At 43.5% G+C, this 27,836-nt stretch overlaps 1 protein-coding gene across 1 annotated transcript in view; it reads right to left on the reverse strand.

Moving 5' to 3' along the window:
- LOC137334825 (zinc finger protein 800-like) overlaps nucleotides 1–13,248 on the reverse strand; it is a 109,841-nt gene extending 96,593 nt beyond the window's left edge. The window contains exon 1 of the mRNA XM_067999830.1: nucleotides 12,791–13,248. The gene's annotated coding sequence lies outside the window, so the exon portion shown is untranslated. The remainder of the gene's footprint in view (nucleotides 1–12,790) is intronic.
- Between the last annotated feature and the right edge of the window lie 14,588 nt (nucleotides 13,249–27,836).

Consider the following 27,836-nt stretch of genomic DNA (forward strand, 5'->3'; position numbering starts at 1 on the left):
TGGAAGGTGTTGTCGACAGTGCTATCAAGCGGCACTTACTCACCAATAACCTGCTCACCGATGCTCAGTTTGGGTTCCGCCAGGACCACTCGGCTCCAGACCTCATTACAGCCTTGGTCCAAACATGGACAAAAGAGCTGAATTCCAGAGGTGAGGTGAGAGTGACTGCCCTTGACATCAAGGCAGCATTTGACCGAGTGTGGCACCAAGGAGCCCTAGTAAAATTGAAGTCCATGGGAATCAGGGGGAAAACTCTCCAGTGGCTGGAGTCATACCTAGCACAAAGGAAGATGGTAGTGGTTGTTGGAGGCCAATCATCTCAGCCCCAGGGCATTGCTGCAGGGCAGTGTCCTAGGCCCAACCATCTTCAGCTGCTTCATCAATGACCTTCCCTCCATCATAAGGTCAGAAATGGGGATGTTCGCTGATGACTGCACAGTGTTCAGTTCCATTCGCAACCCCTCAGATAATGAAGCAGTCCGAGCCCGCATGCAGCAAGACCTGGACAACATCCAGGCTTGGGCTCATAAGTGGCAAGTAACATTCGCGCCAGATAAGTGCCAGGCAATGACCATCTCCAACAAGAGAGAGTCTAACCACCTCCCCTTGACATTCAACGGCATTACCATCGCCAAATCCCCCACCATCAACATCCTGGGGGTCACCATTGACCAGAAACTTAACTGGACCAGCCATATAAATACTGTGGCTACGAGAGCAGGTCAGAGGCTGGGTATTCTGCGGCGAGTGACTCACCTCCTGACTCCCCAAAGCCTTTCCACCATCTACAAGGCACAAGTCAGGAGTGTGATGGAATACTCTCCACTTGCCTGGATGAGTGCAGCTCCAACAACACTCAAGAAGCTCGACACCATCCAAGATAAAGCAGCCCGCTTGATTGGCACCCCATCCACCACCCTAAACATTCACTCCCTTCACCACCGGCGCACTGTGGCTGCAGTGTGCACCATCCACAGGATGCACTGCAGCAACTCGCCAAGGCTTCTTCGACAGCACCTCCCAAATCCGCGACCTCTACCACCGAGAAGGACAAGAGCAGCAGGCGCATGGGAACAACACCACCTGCACGTTCCCCTCCAAGTCACACACCATCTCGACTTGGAAATATATCGCCGTTCCTTCATCGTCGCTGGGTCAAAATCCTGGAACTCCCTTCCTAACAGCACTGTGGGAGAACCGTCACCACACGGACTGCAGCGGTTCAAGAAGGCGGCTCACCACCACCTTCTCGAGGGCAATTAGGGATGGGCAATAAATGCTGGCCTCGTCAGCGACGCCCACATCCCATGAACGAATAAAAAAAAATTGTGGAATGCCATTCGGCCCATTTAGTTCATCCATCCAGAAAAACCTGACAGTTCCATTGAGGCATCCAAATGGTTTTTAAATAATTTCAAGGATATTGCCTCCATTACTTTGCCCATTTCATCTGTTGTGTGAGTGAAGAATTTTTTGACATCAGTTCGAAGTTTATCTTTTACTAGTTTTAACTTGTCCTGCTTTAGCAATTTAGTCTGCAATTATTTTCCAGATTTACCTTTTCCATACTGCTTGCTATATTATATGCCTCTATAAGATAACCTCTCAGTCGCCTACTTTCAAAACGGAAATACCCAGGTTTCTCCAGTCTTTGTTCATAGCACAGATCTCTAACATTAGAGACCAACCATGTGACTCCTCTCTCAACTGGTTCCAGTGCCTGTATTTGGTGATGAGACGTGAACACCACACTCAAGGTTTGGTCTAACCCAGGCAACAGCACTATACAGTTTGAGCCTGATTTCCTCTGACTTGTACTCTACTGCTACAGCTATATGGTTCAGCATTCTATTTGCTCTACTGATTGCTGCTCTCAAGTGGTTAGACACATCGAGCATCCATCAAGATCTCTCCCAATTTCATTCTTACTTATGTCAACATGATTCACAGAGTACGTGTTGCTCAATTTTTCTTCTATGTGCAATACTTTACACTAGTCCATATTAAATTTCCTCTGCCATTATTCTGCCCATTTCTATGTTCTGTATTTCTCAAGCTACCTCCTGAGAATCAACTGCCCTTCCTAGTTTGGTATAATCTGCAAATTTAACCAATTTACAGTTTCTGAATCCAAGTCAGTGACATAAAATAGAAATATAACTCCACTGTTTTCTACCATCCACCCAATGTCTTATACTTTCCCATCGTGTGACCTAAATCCTCACTGAATTGAGCTTAACTAGTAGGCTTCCATGCAGAACTTTGTTAAATTTTTGCAAGTCTCGTTACACTCTGCCATACGGCTTTCCACAGGCCATTCACGATGTCAGTTCCTCAAAAAAGTCAAAGTTAGTCAGACTAATCTGCCCCTTTTGAATTCATGTTGACTGCCGTTTACTAGTTTCTTACTGCACAGATGATCCTGAAGTTTGCTCCCGATAATTGATTCCATTATTGTGCATCGTATTGAATTAAGATTAATGGGAATATCATTGCCTACATCTGTTTTATTGCCCTGTTTAAAAACGTGCACCAAGTCAGCCTGTTTCCAATCTAATGGTATCTCCACAGTGTTCAACAAATCCCTCACAATGGGAGTCAATGCCTCATAAATCGCCTCCCCTCTCTTCGCACTCTGGGATAAATACCATCTTTCCCTGTGATTTATTTGTTTTGAGCCCTTTTAGCTTCTCTAGTCATTTATATCAAAGTCATTAATTCTACTTAGATTATCGCTACTTAGGGAGCACATGATTCTGTCTTTGTTTGTGAAAAATTGAAAGAGGTAACCATTCAAAACACTAACGTTCTTGTGTTCAAACTCTGTTTCAGCCCGGTTTGCACCTTTTTGTAGTTCTCACATCTTTTACTGCTCTCTTCCTGTTGAATAACTGAAAGAATCTCTTGCTACAATGTTTTTTGTGTACAGCTCTATTTTTTTTCCCAGGACTCTTTTTGCCCTTGTACTGTCTTTCTGCACAGTGAACCTCCTCACTTTTCTCACCCCAAGATTTGTAGAGGTTCTTCTTCCATTTCACTGCTGATTCATTTATCATTTATGGAAATGCGTGCTAATCGTAGGCATGTATTTATCCTGAATGCTTCGTAATATTTTTGAAGCTGTTTCACTTGTCTTCGACTGAAGTATTGTTGAACAACTACCGCCACACCCCAGCCCCAAATCAATTTACTTAAGCCATTCTTTCTTTGAAGATAGCGCTTGTTAGGTTATATACCTGGCTCTCGATATTTCTGAACCTCAAATCAAGTTGAACTTAATCATTCTTTGGTCACAAGGGTGCCTTGACTTCCATATACACTATCTGGTCAATTACCATAATCAGGTCTAGGTGTGCACTGTCTTTTTTCCCCTCATCGGAGAGTGCACCGGAGGGGACAAGGCTTTTAAAGAAAGAAAGAACTGGCATTTATATAGCGCCTTTCACAACCTCAGGACATCTCAAAGCACTTTGTAGCCAATGAAATATTCCTGAAGTGTAGTCACTGTTGTAATATAGGAAACATAGCAGCCAATATGCACACAGCAAGGTCTCACAAACAGCAACGAGATAAATGACCAGATAATCTGTTTTAGTGATGTTGGTTGAGGGATAAATATTGGCCAGGACACCGAGGAAAACTCCCCTGCTCTTCTTCGAATAGTGCCATGAGATCTTTTACATCCATGAGAGAGGTTTAATGCCTCATCCAAAGGACAGCACCTCCAACAGTGCAACACTCCCTGAGTACTGCACTGAAGTGTCAGCCTGGATTATGTGCTCAAGTCTCTAGAGTGAGACTTGAACCCACAACCTTCTGGTTCAAAGGTGAGAGTGCTACCAGTGAGCCAAGGTTAACACCTGCATCCTCCGTGAATGGCTCGTCTTGCTGTCAATCATAAACAATTCCATAAATTACCTCAGAAAAATATCAGAAGAGTACCAAAGTATTTTTTGATAAAACCTGGTAACAAAATGGTTTATATTATCAGGTTATTTTTTTAAATATTTAAATTGCCTCACAAGCTTTGGGATTTTTCAATCAAAAATAAATAATTAGTGTTTCACTAATTATACCTATAAAATATACTGCAGATGTATAACTGAATAATCATGCACAACCCTGAAACAAAAAGAAACCTCCAGGAACCCTCATAACTTGTGCATTGGCACCTTGTAACTTTGACATTGATAAAGTGCTCACTGAAAATAAAAATCTTATTTTTAAAAGTATACTGCCCTTCCAACAGACATCATTTTTAAACTATTCACAAAACAGAAATGCCAGAGTACTGGAGTCTGCATCTGGCAACCCATGTTATTTTCAGGTGCTACAGACTGATGCTCTGCTGTCTCAGCCTCCTGCCATCCAACTGCTCCCTGTTCAAATCACCTTAGACTGGTTTTTGCCCTGCCCATTATACTGAAACTGCCCCAGTCAGAAACAATATCCTATGTGACTGTAACCCTGGTGCCTTATCCCTATTTGTCCAATTCATCTTCCTCCATCACCTCTCCTCTTTGGTCCATCTCTATTGTACCACCCTCTCATAGCTCTTGTTCTACCTATCTCAGTATAACCAGCACAGCTCCTGCAATGGCTTCTCCTCCCATGCCTACTTGGTCACTGATTTGTTATAAAACAGCGTATCCTTCGACTCACCATGGCCAATGCCACAGGAGATCTATTGGTGTATATATATATCTAAAATGTATATTAGACATATGGGGATCAATTTAAAAGAGTGGCGGGTTGGCAGTGGGGGCATGAAGGTGCGCGTGGCAAACCCGCATGAAAAAAAACTTAACTTTTCCTACACGATCACGATGTAATTGATGGTGATTAAAGTTGTTTCCGGGTTTCGAGCCTGGCATCCAGCCTGATTGACAGGCTGTCTGCCGACAGGAGCTGTAGCGCCGGAGGAGGGGGTGGAAAGGGAGAGAGAGAGAGACACACACGTCATTTGGCGCTGGAACAGAGTGGAGGGCACTGAAGATGGGGTGGGCTGGGGTGAGAGGGGGAGAACGGGGTGGGCTGGGGTGAGACATCGGGGGCTGAGAGGAACATTGGCGAGGGAGACATCGGGGGGGTGAGCGGGACATCGGAGCAGGGGTGTGCAGGCGACATCGGTGGAAAGGTAGGTTTATTTTGTTTTTTTAAACTTTGTGCAATGGTTTTTTAGTTAATTTATTTTGTTTATTTTTGCCTGATCCGGTCTTTCATGCCTGATTTCACTAGGCGTCAATCAGAAGCAATACAATATTGGAAAATGTGAGGTTATGCACTTTGACAGGAAAAATCAGAGAGCAAGTTATTATCTTAATGGTGAGAAACTGGAAAGTACTGCAGTACAAAGGGATCTGGGGGTCCTAGTGCAAGAAAATCAAAAAGTTAGTATGCAGGTGCAGCAGGTGATCAAGAAGGCCAACGGAATATTGGCGTTTATTGCTAGGGGGATAGAATACAAAAACAGGGAGGTATTGCTGCAGTTATATAAGGTATTGGTGAGACCGCACCTGGAATACTGCATACAGTTTTGGTCTCCATACTTAAGAAAAGACATACTTGCTCTCGAGGCAGTACAAAGAAGGTTCACTCGGTTAATCCCGGGGATGAGGAGGCGGACATATGAGGAGAGGTTGAGTAGATTGGGACTCTACTCATTGGAGTTCAGAAGAATGAGAGGCGATCTTATTGAAACATATAAGATTGTGAAGGGGCTTGATCGGGTGGATGCGGTAAGGATGTTCCCAAGGATGGGTGAAACTAGAACTAGGGGGCATAATCTTAGAATAAGGGGCTGCTCTTTCAAAACTGAGATGAGAAGAAACTTCTTCACTCAGAGGGTAGTAGGTCTGTGGAATTTGCTGCCCCAGGAAGCAACATCATTAAATAAATTTAAAACAGAAATAGACAGTTTCCTAGAAGTAAAGGGAATTAGGGGTTACGGGGAGCGGGCAGGAAATTGGATATGAATTTAAATTTGAGGTTAGGATCAGATCAGCCATGATCTTATTGAATGGCGGAGCAGGCTCGAGGGGCCGATTGCTCCTATTTCTTAGGTTCTTATGTTCTAAGCCATAGGAAAGCCGCCCAGGTAAGTTTAAAATCATTTCAACTATCTACTATGTCAGTAATAAAGTACCTCAATGAGGTACATTTGTTTCTTTAACTATCATCCTGCTGGGTTTAATTGCCAGCGGGACTTCTGCATTTGGGAAGCATGCGCACACACAGGCACTTCTGCGGGAAACCCGGAGATCAGCAGGTTGGGGCCGGCTTCCTCACCCGCTCGGGATTTTCGTAGCCTTCCCAGCCCCCAACGCTACCGCAATTTTATTTGAAAATCAGAGCCATGGTAACTAAATAATCATGCAACACAGAAACAACCCTGAAACACTGTGTCTCCCTCCCCCCCCACCAAGGTTCCTTCCTTGGCCCCCTCCTATTCCTCAAACACGCTGGATGCCAGCGACATAACGTGTAAGCATGAGATTTACTTCCATACCAAAGATACCCAGCTTTACATTTCTGCCAATACCCTCAAAATTACAACTCTTGCTGTCAGACTGCCTGTTCAACATCAAGTCATGGGTAAGCCAGAACTTTGTCTCGCTAAATATCAGCAAGAATAATCCATCCCATTCAGTTCTTGCCAGAAACTCTAATTTAGCCTCCAGCTGCCCTCTCCCCAGCTCCTTGCTCAAACGAAGCATGACATCTCAACCTTAAGCTGAGCTTCAACTTCCACATCCAGTCTATCACCAAGATTTCCCATTTCCATCTTCAGAATACAGCCGACTCTGTACCTACCTCATCCCCAACACCAGTCAAAACCTCATCTATCCCAGTCATCTCCAGGCTCAATTTTTCTAATGCCTTCACAGAGTTCCATCCAAAATCAACTAGAGGGCGCAAGTCTAAAAGGGTTACAGGAACAGAGAGATCTGGGGGTATTTGTGCACAAATCATTGAAGGTGGCAGGGCAGGTTGAGAAAGTGGTTAAAAAAGCATACGGGATCCTGGGCTTTATAAATAGAGGCATAGAGTACAAAGTTAAGGAAGTCAAGATGAACCTTTATAAAACACTGGTTCGGCCACAACTGGAGTATTGTGTCCAGTTCTGGCACCGCACTCCAGGAAAGATGTGAAGGCCTTAGAAAGGGTGCAGAAGAGATTTACTAGAATGATTCCAGGGATGAGGGACTTTAGTTACGTGGATAGACTGGAGAAGTTGGGTTGTTCTCCTTGGAACAGAGAAGGTTGCAAGGAGATTTGACAGAGGTATTCAAAATCATGAAGGGTCGAGACAGAGCAGATAGAGAGAAATTGTTCCCATTGGCGGAAGGGTCAAGGACCAGAGGACATAGATTTAAGGTGATTTTGGCAAAAGAACCAAAGGTGACAGGAGGAAAAGCTTTTTTACACAGCGAATGGTTAGGATCTGGAATGCACTGCTCAAGGGGTGGGGGGTGGTGGAGGCAGATTCAATCATGGCCTTCAAAAACGATAGGGATAAGTACTTGAAAGGAAAAAATTTGCAGGGCTATGGAGAAAGGGCGGGTGAGTGGGACTAGCTGGATTGCTCTTGCATAGAGCTGGCGCGGACTCGATGGGCCGAATGGCCTCCTTCCGTGCTGTAACCTTTCTATGATTCTACACAAACTCCAACTCCAGATGCACCAAGTCCTGCTCAATCTTCACTCCAGTCCTCACTGCCCCATCAGCTCCATCTTCTCAACGCATAGACTTCAAAATCCTCATCTACAAATCCCTCGGTGGTCTAGCTCCACCCTTCCTTTACAACCCTCTCCAAACCTACATTTGTACCCTCCATTCTTTGAGTCTGGATGGTATTACATGCTACACCCACCATTATAAGCACCAGTGCCTTCAGCATCACGGCCCTGCATGCTGGAGTTATTTTTCTAAATCTCTCCACGTGCCCCGTCTCTTCCATTCAAAAGCCTCTTCTAAACCCATTTCTATTTCTCCATCCACATCATTTGTCACCTCCTCTAACTGTTCTGCAATTCCTGCCCCTCTATGAAACACCTGGGGACATTTTGTCACATCAAGGTATTAGTTAAATCTAAGTTGTTGCATATCATTCCAACAATGAATGTTGGAATTGAGTAATAACTGCTGATGTACAACTGAAAAAAAACTTGTATGCTACCCGACATGATCTGTAAGCCCTCTTAAAATCAAAGAATGATACAGCACAGAAGGCAGCCATTAGGCCCATCGTGCCTGTGCCAGCTCTTTGAAACAGCTATTCAATTAGTCCCATTCCCCTGCCCTTTCCCCATAGCCCTGCAAATTTTTCCCCTTCAAGTATTTATCCAATTCCCTTTTGAAAGTTATTATTGAATCTGCATCCATCACCCTTTCAGGCAGTGCATTCCAGATCATAACAACTTGCTGCGTAAAAAAAATTCTCCTCATTCGCCTTGGTTTCTTTCTATTTAAATGCACCTTCAATGCAATATCCTTCAAAAGCCCACACAGGTCTATTTTGATGTTTCTATCAATTGACTTTAGTAATTTAAGGGAGGAATCCTGTTTGTGTGATGTCAGCAGCAGAAATAATTTTAAAAAAACACTTCTCCCTTTCCTCTCCTGAAGGTGGTGACTCATGCTGGTGTACAGTTCCACAGATGCTGGAAGTTCTCTGGTACCTCACATAAATGGCCATTCTCCAGCTGCAAGTCTAGACAGCAGCAGGCGATTCCATCGTGGGGGGTGGGAGGAGGAGGGGTTTCACTATAGCAGAGCTCGATCCTGTTCTCACCTCATGTCCAAACAAAGGCACTTTCCATCAGGAGTCACTCAATACAACCAGGGGTGCAAACATTCGATGATATCTTTTTCCCTTGCTAGCCTGGGGCACCGTGTCCATTTGTAGTAACTTCACTGCTGCCATAAACTGGGATTGTCTAATTCAGCAGGGAGGAGGGATTACACCTGGGGATCTGGCAGTCTATCTCAGTACCACACTGCATGGAGTATTTATCCACTGAGACATTAGAGGAACTCCCAAAAATGTCAAATGCATGTAACTATTTTAAAAAATGGTATAAAGATTTTTGTCTTTAAAAAAGACAATTAAAAAGTGAAGGAGCCACTCCAAATCTTCTGCCACAGCCATGTTGGAACGGAAATTTGCAGCTGTGTGTTTCATCCCTTCCCTCCCCCTCATAGCCAGACTTTATTTCCCTGACAATAAGCTTGTTCCTGCACCTGCCACAGTACCTTGTTTCCCCTGGCTAAAGAGTCTAGAACTGGGGGGCATAATCGCAGGATGCGGAGTCGGCCATTCAAGACTGAAATAAGGAGGAATTTCTTCACGCAGAGGGGTGTGAATCTTTGGAATTCTCGACCCCGGAGGGCTGTGGATGCTGAGTCATTGAATATATTCAAGGCTGAGATGGATAGATTTTTGGACTCGAGGGATATGGGGATCGGGCGGGAAAGTGGAGTTGAGGTCGAAGATCAGTTACGATCTGAATGAATGGCGGAACAGGCTTAAGGGGCCGTATGGCCTACTCCTATTTCTTATGCTCTTATGTTCTTATACCTGACGGGATAACTGCAGAAGCCAATGGCATCAGCCAATTTGCTCATCCATCAAGATTCCCTTCAGGCAAACAAGGCAAATATAATTCAAAAGATTTTTAAGTGACAGAATAGTTAATAATACAATTCTGTTGTAAACGGTCTGCCGTATTTTTTAAAAAAATTTTGAGTGCCAAAATTAAGCAGTTAAGTGTCACTGTTTCTCTGAACTGTCATTTTAATTTAGATGGCCTTATATCACATCACAGGTGTGCATTCCCACTCCAACACAATGTGACTCCATTTCCAAGGCTATCTCAGAGTATAGGCTCAGCAATGAGTCTATCCCAACTGTACCTGTGACTAACTTTACATTACACCAGAGGCTGACAACATCTAATCTAATAAAGTAAATCCAATAGAAGGGCTTGAAACTATTCCATAAAGAGACTTTCAAAACAGTTCGACATCTTCAAGTAATGGGTGTGCTTGTTAATAGTTTAACGGAAAAGTGATGATGTGTCCTGTACATGTGTCAAGTTTCAGATGAATCTTCCAAAACAAAACTGGAAGAGAAATTCGCTAGAGTTGCGCTTCAATATAGTATTCCATAATTTCATAAAATGGATTTTCTAATGATATGCTTGACACGACCCCGGAGAGCGGAACCACAGGGCGCTTGACGGTATCGTTCAAAACTTAAACGGCGCAAAACAATATTAAATAGCGTTGCAAACGTCGACCTTACTTCAAAAACAAAACACTGCCCCTGGAAATCTGAAATAAAAACAGAAAATGCTGGAGAAGCTCAGCAAGTCAGGCAGCATCTGTGGAGAAAGAACCAGAGTTAACGCTTCAGGTCGAAGACCTTTCGTCAACTTCAATACTTCAGTACGGATAGCGAACAGTAATTTCTACTTTAAGAAATCCCCATCCCTGTAAAACCCCACTTTGAAACCAAAGCAATAGGAAGCCCCAATGAAGAACAGGCTACCCCAACTATCTCCATGACAGTGAACCCCAACTGGAACAACACTTGTCAAACTTGTTTCCCCCCCCCCATTAGTCTCCCAGTCGGGGCTGTACAAGTGGAGAGGAGGGAGTTTGCCGCCTCTTGTGCTCAAGTGTTTGAGCGACCGCTCGCTATCGGGGAACCTCGGCCAGGCGGCGTGGCGCAATTTGCATTCGGCGTGACCTGAGGATTACCTCAGTTAGGAGCGGGTGTGGGCGCAACTCTCTCCGCTCCAGTCACCGACCCCAATCGGCGTGGCCCTCACTGTATGATCTGCAGTTCAATTATTTCATTAAAAAAAAAATCCGCATTTTATCACCATTTCTTTTTTTTAAAAAAAATCCTACCCTCCCTCTCGGCGCGCTTCTAGAGAGAAAACAATTTTTAAAATATATATCTGTTATTGCCACTTTATGTCTGATTATATGATCGTCGCTAGCAAAAAGTTCCGTTTGGGAAACGAAGCCAATTCCCGGCCTCTCCGCACGCCGCACGTTTCTCCCCTCCCCTCCCTCTCCCTCTCCCTCGCTGGGGCTTTGGTTACTTCTCAACGCCCAGAACGCATGAAGTGAGACCGCGGACTCGGTGCCATTTCTCACCCTCTCCTCCTGCGGCCGCACTGGGGAAGGAGAGGAGAGGAGGGTGGGTGGGTGGGTGAAAGGACACATAAGTTACTCTCATGCCGCTACATCGCAACCTGGGAACTGGGGGGGGGGGGGGAAAGAGAAGACGCCGCGTACGAGCGCCGCACGCCGGAGAAGTGGAGCGGGGCTTCAGCCAACACCCAGGCTCTCAGCCCCTCCAGCTCCACAGTGCCAGCGGCTACAAGATGTCAGCTCCGAGTGTGCGCAAGGCAACATTTCGGTTGCGCAGATACAGTATCAGCACTTGCTGCAAATAAAACCTTTTTGCATGACACTCCAAACTCCCTCTCTTCAAGCCACCCTTTTTATTTCAGCCCTGTCTTCTTGCCACCGCCCGGGCGCACACAACAAACCCTCTTCTCTTTTTTTCCCCCCCCTCCGTATGGCACGATTTGCATCGCCCTATTATCCAAAAGGGGAGAGAGAGAGAGAGAGAGGGGGGTGGAAATCCTCTAACAGCTACTTTGTCAACAAAAAAAAAGAGACAGACTCGAAATTTGGGACCATTAAAAAGGCAGATTAACTTGATCAAAGGCACAATTGAAGGCTACAAAACGTAAACGTTTTCAATCTGCACAGAATTAGTGCCCCACGCTCGCAGTCACTTCACCAGACTGTCTGCGGCGCAAAGAGAAAGAGAAAAAAAGGAGGAGGGGGTGGGGAGAAGAGAGAATGCAAAAAGAGAGAGAAAAAAAATAACAGCAGCAAAGAGTGGTTCAAAAAAAAACAATAAATAAATAGCCGGAGATCCAAAGAGAGCAGGAGGAAGGCTTCCTTTTTTTTTTTGACATTACATATCTTTTATTGAAAAGGCGACTGCTGCCAATTATTGCAGAGAGGCGAGTGGTTAAGCGAGGGTGGTGTTGTCGGGGTGGGTGCCTGTGCCAAGCGCTGCTCGCTGGGTGCTCACCCGGTGCCGGCTGCAGCCCGTGCGCCTTTGGCGGCTGCCCGGTGCCCCACTCGGTTCCAAAGAGGCAGCAGCAGCAGCAGCTTGGCGCACAGCACCGGGGTCACCCCTTCCTCCTTTACGCGCCTGTCCTTCCCCCCCCCCCTCCCCTCCAAGGCTCGGCAGTAAACGCAGATGCAATTCTACATCTACCCTACCCGTGTGTTGAAAGATACAACCTCAGCTTTTTTTTTTGCAAAAAAAATAAAAAATTGCATAAGAGGCAAAAAAATTTTTTTTTTTTTCTTTTTTTAAAAAAAATATTAAACGCCGGCCTTTTCCTGCTTCGCCTTTCCCTTTAAATCCACTTTCTGCAACGCGTAAATATAAATCTACACACACACACACGATTGCATTGATATTAAATTTACCAAAAAAAAAAGAAAATGCAGCCGCGCACACATGCAGGGAGAGTGGGCTGACGACCCCTGACTTTGCTCCGCTCCTCTCCTCTCCTCCATGCCCCTGTCAGGAGAGGAGCGCAGGAGCCAGGGGCGCCATTTTCTGCGAACCCGGCCGACTACGGAAATCCACAGCTCCACAACTTGAAGTTTGCGGTAACAGCGCGCAAGCCAGTAGGCCCCACACGTCCCCCCCCCCCGAGCCCCACCGGCTTCGCTTGAGTCTCACCTGGGAGGAGAAGGAAGGAAGCGACGGCCCCCTCTCGGCTGCCCGCTCGGTTTTCGCCCGCTCGCCTTGTGTGTGTGTGGTGAGAGTGAGTGTTTTTTTTTTGTGGGTGGGTTGGGGGGGGGGGGGGGGACTTTCCTTTCCCCTGCTCGCTCTCTGCTCCTTCTCTTCCCCTCCAGCCGTGGTCTGTGGAGAGGCTGCTGACGGCGCGCTGGCTGGAGTGGGGGGGAGTGAGTGGATCTGCCAGTGGTTTTCGCCCCCCCTTCTCCCTTCAGTGCGATGTCCGTGGCGAATGACCCAGCGCCGACTGGAGAGAGAGAGAGAGAGAGCCACACGCTTCACTCCAGAGTGCACCGAGCTTGTCTGGAGGGATGAGGCCAACACACACTGAGTGAGTGTGTAAGAGCTGGAGTCCCGTCTGTCAAGGGATTCAGGGACTAGGCAACTGGATGGAGATTGAGCGACTGCTGCTGGGGCTGCCTCCAACCTTTTGTCACACACACACACACACACACTCTGCTCTGTAACCTTGCCTTGCGCAAAAAAGAGGTACATGGGATCAAAGATCAGCAAGCAGCGGGGCAGCCCAGCAGGCAGGATGCAATGCATGGAAAGGTTAGGTTTTAACAACCCACCGCCCCCACATCATAATTTCATTTCCCCATTCTCTTTAAAATGATCTCTTGATTCCTTTTCTGTGAACATTAGTTTCATTTTTAGATATCCATCGGATCCCAAAGGAGTGACTTTTTAGTCTTGCTTTTTTTTTAAATTGAACTTCTAACAAACAAATTTAGGAATATTCCCAATCTGTTATTAAATTAATTTAGATTATTTTGTTCTGATTTAACCGCGATTTAATCTTTGGAAGATTTGCAAACACTGATGTCTGGTGCATTGGAATTTTATAAATTTTCAGTCCGATCCGTTACTTCAAAAGTGAAACTCCGTTGAAACCACAGTTTCTCGACAAAAAAGTCATTTACTTCGAAACATCGGGGTCACACTGTTTCGAAATTTTACTGAAAGAATGAATTGTTATTAAATTAGATTTTTTATCCAATGGATTTAATAACTAGACACCTGCTGTTGTTCTGAACTCTGGACGGGACTTAAAACAAATGATCCTTAAAAGGCAGGATAATATTTACATGTATACGTGCAGATATATTGCACACATGCAATTTGTCAGAGAAACACCACTAAAATTTGAAAATTCCCCTCCCACAATACAAATTAAACAATGCAACACAAACTCTCTAATTTGACAATCTAATGTTCAGATAACCTAATCAATATTTCGTGAAATCTTTTTGTTTCTTTTAGTAAACTGTGTAAAATTGCACATTGGAACAATATTAGCTGTCGTGTTGTAATATTTTATTCTTTATAAATTAAATATCGAAATTCATATTGATATAAGATTTTTTAGTCATCTCAGTATTCACAATAGAACACAGCTAGAGAGCTAGTACCTTGAGTTTAGCTGAAGACTGGCTGAAATTAGGACAGAGAACTTTGCCAGCCTACTTCAACATATCTATGAGAATTGCAAATGTTACACCCTTGTTCAAAAAAGGGTGAAAGGATAAACCCAGCAATTATAGGCCAGTCAGTTTAATCTCAGTGGTGGAGAAACTTTTAGAAATGATAATCCAGGACAGAATAACAGTCACTTGGACAAGTGTAGATTGATTAGGGAAAGCCAGCACGGATTTGTTAAAGGCAAATCGTGTTTAACTAATCTGATAGAGTTTTTTGATGAGGTACAGAGAGGGTAGATGAGGGCAATACAGTTGCTGTGTATATGGACTTTCAAAAGGCGTTTGATAAAGTGCCACACGGTAGGCTTATCATCAACTTTGCGGCCCATGGAATAAAGGGGGCAGTAGCAACATGGATACAGAATTGGCTAAGTGACAGGAAACAGAGAGTAGTGGTGAACGGTTGATTTTCAGACTGGAGGGAGGTGTACAGTGGTGTTCCCCAGGGGTCGGTGCTGGGACCACTGCTTTTCTTGATATATATTAATGACTTGGACTTGCACAGGGCACAATTTCAAAATTTGCAGATGACACAAAACTTGGAAGGGTAGTAAACAATGAGGAGGATAGTGATAGACTTAAGAGGATATAGACAGGCTGGTGGAATGGCGGACACATGGCAAATGAAATTTAACGCAGAAAAATGCGAAGTGATACATTTAGGAGAGGCAATATAAATTAGAGGGCACAATTCTAAAAGGGGTACAGGAACAGAGAGACCTGCGGTATATGTGCACAAATCGTTGAAGGGGCAGGACAGGTTGAGAAAGCGGTTAAAAAAGCATACAGGATCCTGAGCTTTATACATAGAGGCATAGAGTACAAAAGTATGGAAGTCATGATGAACCCTTATAAAACACCGGTTCGGCCACAACTGGAGTATTGGAATCCAGTTCTGGGCACCGCACTTTAGGAAAGATGTGAAGGCCTTAGAGAGGGTGCAGAAGAGATTTACTGGAATGATTCCAGGGATAAGGGACTTTAGTTACATGGATAGACTGGAGTAGCTGCAATTATGGACTTTCTTCACCCAGGCCACTGAGGGACAATGTATTCCATGCATATTGCTCCCAGCATAAAAAAAAATTTCAAATACCCAAATGATGAAATAGCACAAAAACTCTTAAATAATTATGATGAGCAATACAATAATTAAAGTATCAATATACCTGATGGTGGCACAACATATAGATTATGAATTTTATCACAATTGCATGACTTCTGATCATCAAGAAACCAAACTCGAAGAATGTTGTGTGTAAATTACTGTCTTACTGTACAAAATTAATGTTGCATATTCTGGTGTGAATATTCATGTATTTTGCCTCTTGTAGGTCGAGCAGTACACACCATTTGTTCTCTGTTGTCTCAGAGCTTCATGTGATTACACAGAGGTGGAATGAATCAGAAAGAAGAACTAATGTTGATATGTTTGAGGCACAGTGATATTTGTTGCAGCTTTTCGTTGCTGTTTCACAGTTGGTCTGATGAGCATTCATCCTGAGTTGAATGGTAAACAATACCTGGCCAAACACAAGGTCAGTGTGCAGGCTGACCAGTAGCTTTGCATCTTAGTGATTTGTTCTTTGCCCACTTGTAAAATTATGTGCACGATCCTCTGATTGCTATCCATCTGGAGGAAGCCAGAACAATTAGCATCCACATTTTGGTCATGCCATTTTAGATTACAACCAGAATATTGGTGGCATTATTCTGACTGTCAGACAGATAAGTCCAAATTCCAGATTGCTGGTTTGTTTAATGTTTCACATTTCTGGTATAGCAGTCTGCATGGTGTCCGGCTATGACAGTTGTACAGCTTGCCATGCCAGTCTGCACAACTCCAATAATGCCAATTTGTGACTTGCTTTGCAGATTGCCCAAAGCAGTCTGTGACATTATGTGTAAACCAAAAGTACCTACATAATACATCTCCTGCAGCCTCTAGATTTGTTTGGGAATGCCAAATCTAATAGTGGGGCTGTACTAAGTGGGGCTGCTTTCTTCTTCAAAATAGTCCAAGTATTGATTCCTCCAATACCCGTGTGGATATAACAGCTGACTGCAGTTGTGAATGCTTTCTGTTTAGGAACTGAATTTAGGTCTGGAAATAAAACTCGCCGTTCGTGGCGGCGGTAAAAGTGGTTTTACCATGTGCGTGTGATGGTCATAAGAGTCACTCTTCATGCTGTCAAATTGTGGAAATGTTAGCAATGAGAGTTATAATCAAAAGGAATGAGATAGATGAACATAATGAGGTGTGTTTATTGATTAGAAGGAGATGCATGAAATAGGCAACATTTTGAAGCAAAATAAGTGAATTTCACTCTAGATAAGTGAGAGTAATTGGTCTGCTCACTCATGATGAACCTGGAGCTTCTATATCTACTGAGATAATGAACTGTGAACAGACCAGTACCGTCACATATTTAATGGGAGTAAAAGCCAATAAGCTGAATTTATGGTTTTCCTTCTTGTCCAGAGCACATACCCATAAACATATGGCAATCTTCATTTTAACAATATCAAGTACACTACCCCTGCCTGTACAGCATGGTGATAACTATACATGAAAGGAATACAGTGATGGTGCATCTACAACGTAAGTACAGAGGCCTTTCATTTTTAGCTATTATTTACAATGTTGATGAAGAACATAAACTGTTGATGCGGAATTGTAGTCCCAATATTTATTTTAATACTTGGATACCTTCCCAAGACCATTTAACACATATAAAACATTCTACTGTCAGCGCAGGGTTTTCAATAAGGCTCTTGAACATTGAAATCAAGTGTCATAGGTTTATTAAGCATACAGGACATGCAGTAGTGCTTAAATATATCCATAAAAGTTCATACTTACAACTACACCTGATGATGGTTGGTTGGGGATTCAAATGTGTTACAGTTATGCACTTAGTATTAGGCCTTTGAGAATCCAAATCCTCATCACAAACTGCCAGTTTTTATATATTTCTCTCACTCCCTCTATGTGACAATCCACATAATTCTGCATTACATAATTATATAAAAATAAAAATACAACTCCATACAATTAACTTATTCCTTATCAATGACTTTAGTTTTCCTTACTTAACTAGTTTTTTTTCTGTTGGGTGAACAAGTATAATCATAGAATCATAAAAAGGTTACAGCATGGAAGGAGGCCATTCGGCCAATCGAGTCTGCGCCGGCTCTATGCAAGAGCAATCCAGCTAGTCCCACTCCCCTGCCCTATCCCCGTAGCCCTGCAAATTTTTTCCTTTCAAGTACTTATCCAGTTCCCTTTTGAAGGCCATGACTGAATCTGCCTCCAGCACCCCCTTGGGCCAGATCCTAACCAGAACCTAAAAAGGTTTTTCCTCTTGTCACTTTTGGTTCTTTTGCCAATCACTTTAAATCTATGTCCTTTGGTTCTTGACCCTTCCGCCAATGGGAACAGTTATTCTCTATCTACTCTGTGTAGACCCTTCATGATTTTGAATACCTCTATCAAATCTCCTCACAACCATCTCTGTTCCAAGGAGAACAAACCCAGCAAAATCAGGCTACTGTAGTGAGTTGGTTTCCATGGCTAAGACACACAGCCTCTTCTCTGGAATATCCACTGTGATGTCGTGCTAAATTGCAATGTTGCAGAACATTATGTGGATAATTTATGAATCTTCTCTGGGGCATACAAAAGAGCACCACTATTGTATGGTGACATTTGAAATGGACTCTTGACATGCCAAAATTCTAGTAGATCTGTGGACCCGGCTGTGCAAATTTCCAAGGTTAGGTAGGGAGTCTTCAGCCATTATTAGTTGTAAGTCAACCTTGTAGCATTTGACCTGTCTGAAAAATTCATATCACAGGCAATTACACCAGAATGAAGGAATCATGTGTAAAGCCAAGGTAATTGGCATACAGTTGTATAATTACATTTTTGACCCAGTTGGATGTTCACAGTGAAATCTTTTCAATTTGGGGTATGCCAATGGATTGCAGATAGATGTCCAACTCTCAACATTTGTGCAGTCAATAGTACCCACTATCTTTGGTGATCTAGCATAAAATTATTAGAGTATTCAATCGCTGTTTTTCAGTTCTGGTGCAGTATATGTTTCCTCTTGGGCAAGTCATCTGTGAGCTGCTGTATACAATGTTTTGTGGTTGACTAATTGAGTCCTCTCCCAATAGGAGTGAATAACACAGAAGTTGACTGTTTCTGTGACATTCGCAGCGACTGGAAATGCAGCTGAAGTTACTTACTTGGTTTCCCGGTCACTCTCAAATTGCTCCTATAGATCAGTTAGAATGTTCTGCTGAGCCTAATCTGACAAGAGCTAGATAATCAGTTCTGAGCAAGTAAATTCTGTTCCTCCTCCACTCCAGTTACTGTGCAGCTGTTGCTATTATCTGTTATTAATGTCGCTGTTACAAACACTCCTTCAAAAAAAGTGGAAATTGTGTTTCTTACGAATTTTACACTGTTCTGGCAATAATTGTGATGAGCATTAGTAGCAATGGGTAGCAAACAACAACTTGCCAGTAATTCTGTTGGGACTGGATTTAATGACTCTCCACCCTTCAAAAAATTTGGTCCTACAATTAAATCTATTCAAATGCAAGCACCAGTAAGGAGAATCTAAGCCATGGAAATGTCAGTTAAGTAGCCCCTTTTACACATTAACACAGCAAAGATAATTATACTGGAAATCAAATGGTAGTAAATTAATATATGCTAATAACACATACAGAAATGCTGAAGAATTGGTCAACATTTGAAAGAGAAAGACTTGGATGAGATGCTTCAACAGAGGCCAAACTTAACCTGTCTTTCTCTTCTAGATGCCGACGGACTTGCTGTGTATTACTATTTTCTATTTTTACTATAGATTTCCAGCATTTGTGGTTTTTCTTTTTATCCCTAATATTTTGTCCCTTTATGTTCTTCTTTTTCCTAATATAACAGTTGCGTCCCTATAATTTAACAACCCATCCAGAAATTAAGCATGGGTTGCTAAAAGTTAAGAGAATTAATTAAAAGTTAAAGTTAACAGCAGTTGTATTTTGTAGATAAGCAATTATTTAGAGTCTGTATTAATCACTGATCAGTAGCCGAATGATAATACTGCTGGAACTTCTGCAGAAACAATATGAGGTGAAAGAAAATCTAGGATTGGTCAAGACCAGCAATTAGTTAAGAGAAATATTTTCACAGCTTAGACTGGTTAGATAACTCATTACAATCTCTCTCTGCTGACCATGGAATATTCTATTTATCACAATTGCATGTAATAAACTGGGGAAAAAATATAGGAGCTGTGTCATCTCACAAAAGGGTGTTCGAATGAAGAGGTACCATGGAAAAAAATCAGTTTTCTTTTTGTCAGCCAGGTATCTGACATGTGTATAAACCCATTGCTGTGCTTTAAAAGTCTCTGATGTGGAGATGCCGGTGATGGACTGGGGTTGACAAATGTAAGGAATCTTACAACACCAGGTTATAGAACATAAGAACATAAGAAATGGGAGCAGGAGTAGGCCAATCGGCCCTTCGAGCCTGCTCCGCCATTTAATAAGATCATGGCTGATCTGATCCTAACCTCAAATAGTCCAACTGTTTTATTTGAAAATCACAAGCTTTCGGAGGCTTTCTCCTTCGTCACACTCACCTGACGAAGGAGAAAGCCTCCGAAAGCTTGTGATTTTCAAATAAAACAGTTGGACTATAACCTGGTGTTGTAAGATTCCTTACATTTAAAAGTCTCTAACAAAGCTACCGAGAAATCTACACAGGTAGAGTTTCTGTTTACCCAATATAGATTGTGCACTATCTGCCCACAGGGAGAGGCCCCACTTCTCTCATTCCAGATAGCTTAGGTGCAGATTGGCAAGAGCCAAGGCTTAGGGACCCCCAAGCGCAGGGGTATGTTTGGAGCTTAACCAGCTGGAACTGTGCAGCTTATCAGCACAGTGCACTAGTAAGCTTCTCACCACTTGTCCAGCCAGCGCCTTCGTATCCATTAGCACTTTGGTTTGCAGGGTTATGAGGAAACAAGTGGGAAAAATCCCCAGTCCCCAGTGACAGATCTACCATTCCTGCTCCCATTAATGAGCTGGGCTGGCTGGTCCTCAATAGTGCCTGGAACACTGCAGACCTGTCGTGTTCAGATATGAGATTACTGAGTGTAGAAAAAAGGGTTGACTCATTTCCAATCTTCAATATGCAGGCATTTCACTGTGGAGGCAGCAAATATCAGCAGTACGTCAGTGGTGTTCCTGAGTGGTTTCTAAGGAATTTATTGACATTAGATCTATGAAACAGTTCAAAAACTCAGAATAATCAATATCCAAACTATTTCAAGACAACGCTATTATAAACAATACAATAAGAGGGAAAAGTATATATTTTTAAAATTTTACATTTTTCCACTCCTGTTCGTCAACAACAAAGAAAATTTCTATGAGTGGGGGCTACTTTGGGATCAGGTGTTTCATTTTTTTTATTAACTTGGTGCTTTGCCTTTGCATAATAAACAATGAAATCTGAGAAGATGATTGGAAAGAGGTTTCCACGTTCTTGCCAAAAGCACCAAGCCTTTCCAGCACAATGCACAGATATGCTCAAAAGTGTTCCTGCAACACTTTATACACACTGGCACTCCCTTCTTGTGGAGTTCAAAAAGGGAAAACACATGAATTTGAAGGCTTTGGAATTTCATGAATGCTTTGAAATCAATGGAATGAAAATTGGGCGGGTCCTATAACGGGCGGGCTGTCTGCTCCGCCAGATTACCGCCCAAGCGGTAGAGACGAGATTTGCTCCAATGTAATTACAGTACCAGCTCACTAAATTGCAGGTGAGAGAAATTGTGCTTACCTCTCAGTTCAAATGTGGTCATCATCATTATAGGCTTATGAGTAGATCTCCACAATGATGGGATTATTGATAAAGTCATATTATCACACTATTAACCACACTGTTGCTAATAATATTCTACTTCGTTAAAAGTTTATTTAAATCTAAGATAAACCATGCAAAACTGCACCCACTTTACAACATTCCTGAATCACCAAAATAACTGGCTTCACCTGTTCCCTTGGTTCCTTAGTTATAACTGTATTTGAATTTCTCAGAACGACATCTTGCATTTATATAGCACCTTTAACATAGTAAAACATCCCAAGGCACTTCACAGAAGAATAAGAAAAATGGAAGCTGAGCTAAAGAAGGAAAGATTAGGAAAGGTGACCAAAAGCTTGGTCAGAGGTGGGTATTAAGGAAGGTCTTAAAGGGCGAGAAAATGGAAAGGCAGAGCTGTTTCAAAAGGGAATTCAGGAGCTTAGGCAGTGGAAAGCAAGAACACTAATAGTGGGGCCAAAGGATTGGTGGATGCACAAGTGGCTGGAGTCAGAGGAAAGGAGAGTTTGGGAAATTGGCACTGTAGGATCTTACAAAGACAGAGAGGGACAAGGCCACAAATAGGCTTAAACATGGGTTGAAAAGGTTAAATTTGAGGTGTGTGAGGCACCGGAAGCCAATATTAGTCACCAAGGATAGGGACAATGGATGAAGTGGGACTTGGTGTGGGATAGGACATAGTCACCAGAGTGTTGGATGAGCTGAGGACGGGAGGCCGACCAGGAGATCGTTGGAGCAATCGAGTATCGCGGTGACAAAAGGCATGAATGAGGGTTTCAGAGGCCAAATGGGACGATATAGGATTGGAGGTGGAAATACAGAATATGGCGTCTTTGTGATGGATAGGAAATGAGCAGAAATTCCACTCAGAATCGAATAGGATGCTGAGGATGCGGTGAGGGTACTGAGTTTGTGATGGAGGCAAAAGATTACGCCTTCTGTCTTTCCACAGTTTAGCTGAAGGAAATTATGGCTTATTCAAGATTGGATCACAGACAAGTAACCTGAGAGCACAGAAATAGTGGAGGGCTGGAGCTGGTTATTGTCAGCATGCATGTGGAAGCTGACTCCATGTCTGTGGATGATGTTGCCAAGGCGCAGCATGTAGATGAGAGGGGGCCAAAGGGGGCCTTGGGTACACCTGAGGTGATGTTGCAGAGGATGGAAGAGAAGCGATTGCTAAAGATGCTGGCCACGGTCGAATAGGTAAGAATGTGGCAGTCCTACCAAGTTGGACAACAGAGGAGAGAAGTTGGAGGAGGATGGTGTGGTCAAATGTGTCCAAAGGCTGCAGAGAAATGAAGGAGGATTTTGCACCACAGTCACAGAGAATGCCATTAATGACTTTGGTTAGGGTTGTTTCAGTGTTATAGGAGGGGCAGAAACCTGATTTGAGGGTTTTAAACAGAGTTGTGGGAGAGATGGGCATGGATCTGGGAAGTGGCAACATGTTCAAGAACCTTGGAGATGAAAGAAAGATTTAAGATGAGGCAGTAGTTAGTGAGGGCAGAGGGGCTGAGCATTATTTTTTGGGTGGGACAGTACCTGTGGTGAGGGAACCATTTACAATGTAATTAAGCAGGGGATCAGTGAGAGAAGTTGAGTGGTCAGTAGCTTTGTGTGAATGGGGTCAAGGGAGCAGATTGGTCTCATGGATGAGATGAGCTTGGGGAGGGCATGGGAGTGGGGGGGGTGGGGGGGGGGGAACTAGAGAGATGGGAGTTCAGATCTTGGTTGGGAGGGGCCCGGGGGTCGGTTTAGCCTGGTGGGCAAGGAAAATAGGAGAAAGCAGCAGAGGCAAATGAACAGATGGTCTCTATCTTAGGTACGATGAAATCCAGGAGCTCCTCACACATGTTGTTAGAGTTGAAAGTGTAAGGGGTGGAAAAGAGGGGTTTAAGGAGGCGATTGTTAGTAGTTATCTTTGCCTGCCAGGATGATCCTAGAGTAGTGGATGGTTTTTGCAGAGGACCACAGTGCCCATGAGACCCAGATTTGGCAAAAATGGCAATCGGGATCCTATTTACATCATGGGATCCCAATTTCCACATTAAAAGGGGCCTATCACCTCAAACAGGCAGGCACTTTGGACACCCAGCGTTAGGCCTTTTTCAAAATTGAGCAGGCTGCATCACCGATGTGACCCCATTAGAGGCCATTACCACCCAGTTAACGCCAGGCGAAGGCTGTCAAAATCGACCCCACTGTGTCTAATTATTGCCTTCCACAAATTTATCGTTTGACTACTATCCTGATAATTTGTAACAGCAATCAGAACTCTTTCGGCAATGTCTGTTTGAAAGACAAAAAATAACAGGGATATGATTTGAAGTCAAAGCATAAACCTACTTTGACTTCAAGTAGCCTTGACTCAATTTAAGTTCACCCCACCTCAGTGTAAACACGTCCCAATGCAAAATTATTGTAGTGAAGTAATGTAGCAATTACAAAAATTCAAGCAGAATATATTTTTAAGATAACTTATCTAACTCGTTAATGCAACGTCTAATGATATTTCCATTTCCCATGTAATGATGCTTCAATTTCCCATGCAATGTTGTGGCACCACATAAATGTTGGCGACTAAATCGGATGTACTGTAATGTTCCACTGACTTAAATTATAGTCCACATATCAACTGCATTTAGATGCAGTATATGTATAAGAACATAAGAAATAGGAGCAGAAGTCGGCCATATGGCCCCTCGAGCCTGCTCCGCCATTCAATACGATCATGGCTAATCTTCGACCTCAACTCCACTTTCCCGCCCGATCCCCATATCCCTTGATTCCCCTCGAGTCCAAAAATCTATCTATCTCAGCCTTGAATATATTCAACGACTCAGCATCCACAGCCCTCTGGGATAGAGAATTCCAAACATTCACAACCCTCTGAGTGAAGAAATTCCTCCTCCTCTCAGGCTTAAATGGCCAACCCCTTATCCTGAGACTAGTTCTAGACTCTCCACCCAGGGGAAACAACCTCTGAACCCCCTCAGAATCCTATATGTTTCAATGAGATGTGTATGAATGTTCCATGGACCACTTCCTGCTTTAAATAAATCCACTATTCTATCAAGAAGGTGGAGCAAACTTCTAAAAGCTGTGGAACAAAATCTAAATTGCTGGGTGAAATGCATCTTAATTTCTTTAAAAAAATGATTGACTGGGATGGTGGTTTGTGGGACGTGTTGATGCAGAATAGTTACTAAATTATTGTACATAACAAGTCACTGCACAAAGTAATTCACTGTGCAAATTGCTATGTTATTATAATGATAAGGTAACAGATTGCTTAATATTTATCAATTAAAATATTTAAATGGTTCATGGCACAACATCTAAAGAATGTGAAGAACAAAAAACATATTTCCTGAAGGAGGGATCCGGTGCATGCAGTCAAATTTTGTGGCTGCCTCTGCACCTTTTATTTGGAAGGAGTTGACAGGCACAGAGCAACCTGAAAAATCATATTGCTAACATTACAAATGAAGCATGCCTCTTTGCATCTATATTCATTTTGGTCTAATACAGTGACAAAACTGATAACACCTCATAACACATTGATTCACAATTTATCCTGTCGCAAAAAAAAAATGGACTTATTAAGGTTCTCACCATGTTTCAAACTCAGTAGAGTGACAGCATAAATACAGTGCATAAATCAGCAACCACAAAACTTTTGTTTGCTCTTACTTTCAATAGCTCCGTTTATGCCAACTAAATTGCTTAATGTACCACAGTACACAACTGGTTTCGACATCTGAAGACCACCTCTGTAAGCCGGCACACAACACATACCATAAGGCAGCGCAGATTCATAATGCAGTGATGCTATTTTATGGGGATAGGCTTGCTTTTTTTGCATTTTTAGATTCTATTAATTTTACAAGCAACACAATACTGCTCTTGCCCATCTTTAACAATTAAGAACACCTTTAATGAATTGAAGTTCAATTCATTCTTTCTTCAACAAACACAATAAAGAATAGTACAGACACTATTTTGCTGTTGCTCAAGGCAATAGGGTACAAGGTAATGTGATGATTGCGACAGAGACCTAGAGCATCATTACAGACTAATGATGAAAGGTCATCGACCTGAAACGTTAACTCTGTCTCTCTCTCCACAGAAGCTGCCTGACCTGCTGAGTGTTTTCCAGCCTTTTCTGTTTTTATTTCAGATTTCTAGCATCTGCAGTATTTTGCTTTTGTTTTTGTTTTTTTATTATTATAGAGTACTAGTTACTCTTTCCACCCAAGAAATAATCTCCTAATATTACCAAACAACTGCATTTAATATTTTTATTCTATCCGTAGACCAAAGTTCAGAATATGATGAAATAAAATGATGTTAACTGGCATTAATTAAATTCTTTTGTATTTGCTTGTCAATTGAAATATGCAGGACCATAGTTCATCAGAAATTATAAACTAGAAATTATTTGCGAAATTAGTAGGCAAACACTTGCTGTATTCATATGACATGTCTCTGTGCTCTAATCAAACTGAGGCGTTAGGCCATTTATTATTAATGGGTTAATGCCTTTGCTAAACTTTATACAGTGCATTAGCATTCATCTGCTAACATCGCCAACAGTAAAATCTACGCTTTTATGACACGTTCAGAGAACAGAGGATAGCCCCCACATACCAATATCGCATGGGAAAGAACCTCTGGTGTCAGAATTTTAAAATACTGATTGCTTTTGAGAATAGTCATATCTCGATAGTGCAAAATTATTTAGAGGAGTTCTCTCCCTCGTTGGACCTTTGTGACAAGACATGCCGGACACGATAGAATTGCGAGGTGTTTGCTGATTTGTCCATCGCACAAAGGGGGTTTGAGATGTTCACACTCTCAAAACAAAAAACAATGGGCTCAATTTTCAAAGTGAAAAATGGGTGGGTTGGAGGTCGGGGGGCATTGAAAATTGCCACCAATTCAGACCCACCCCCAAACTGCTTCCAACCCACCCATTTCCAGTTTTCATTTGGCAGGAAGAGGGGCGGGCGACCAACCCGCTCCCAGGAGGCGGGTCGGGCCTTCAAACCTTTCAAGGAGGCTTCAGGCCTCCATTTTTCTGGACTTCCCAATTTCAACCCCGGGGGGCCTGGGATTCCCGGGACTTCTGTTTTAAGCCTCATGAAAGGAGGCGAGAAGGCCCGAGACTAACAAGTAGGTGCCTAGAAAGTCACAGCTTGTGGGCCCGGAGGAGCAGGAGTGCTTCCCTCATGCTCAACAAGCCTACCTGCACCGACCCCACCAACGATCACGGACACCTGACCCCCAATCGCAAACCCCCGCCCCCCGATCAACGGACCTCCAATCCCCGAACCCAATCCTCCCCCCCACTCTGATCCTCCTCCCCCGACCTCCAACTGCGATTCTCCCCCCCCACTCCAAATCATTCCACCTCGACCCCCGATCCTCCCTCCACTCCGATCTTCTGACCCCAACCCCTGAGCCTCCCCCCCATTCCGATCCTCCAACCTCTGAGCCCCAATCCTCCCCCCCAATTATCGCTGACCCCCACGATGAACCCCGATCCTGACACCTCCCCGTGACTGACCCCTGATCCCATCCATGACTCACGACCCCCGTGCCAACCTATGCCCACCCATGCCCCCTCGCCCACCCATGTGCCCCCGTGGCCCCCCCATCCATACAAACAAAGACTTATCTGCAGACTTACCTGAACACATCCTCTCCCTGGCTGATCTCCCATCCAACTAAGACTAGCCTGTCAATTAGGCCGGTCGGTGGGACTGGAGACTGTAGGGTGTTTCCGATCTTGTGAGGGCCGTTTAGCCTTGCTGGTCACAACCAAACTCACTTATTTACGGTCGAAGGTCTGGGCTTATCCTTAGGAATCACACTGAAGGATGATGAATAATGCATTCGACACAGGTTTCAGATTTTGAATAGTAAAAGTATGTTTAATATGTACAGCAAATCTCAATATGGCAAAACCGATGCCAACGTTCCTATATGACTACGAACAAATAGATTACTTCCCCTTGGACTTCTTAAACTAAGCCCCTCCGTGTTCCCTTACGCACGGCTGTTAACTCCCAACACCACACTGCTAAGGTTTGGTCGGGACATGCAGAGGTAACTCCCCACACGGCTGTGAGTTGAGTATTCTGCAGGCTGCGGTTGAAATGCTCACCCTGCTGACTTTGGCTGCTGGGCCATGTCTTCTACGATCGAAGTCCTTGGGGCCGTATCCATTCCTTGGGGCATGCGACTTCCTTCAGTCCTGGTTGTAGAAAGAGCGGCCTGCTCTGATCTTCTGAAGTTGTAGGGCTGTGTGGCTGCTGTCCCTTTGACATCCACTGTTCAACCTCCAATGTTCCCTTACTGTTCGACCTCCTCCTTTGTTCGACTTCCTCCTGTTCGATCCTCCACTGTTCGACCCCCTCCTTCCTGAGGCTGCAACAGTTATACTGTTATCTTCTGGCTGATCTCGTCAGATGATGCAAAATGCTACGATTGGTCCCTGGAGAGAAAGCTTTGTTTGAATGTGTATTATTCTCCCGCCTCTCATCTAGCAGGTATTGGAGGACAATGGGAACTGTCGACTATATGAGGT

This window comes from Heptranchias perlo, chromosome 18, assembly GCF_035084215.1.
Source record: "Heptranchias perlo isolate sHepPer1 chromosome 18, sHepPer1.hap1, whole genome shotgun sequence".
Taxonomy (NCBI): Eukaryota; Metazoa; Chordata; class Chondrichthyes; order Hexanchiformes; family Hexanchidae; genus Heptranchias; species Heptranchias perlo.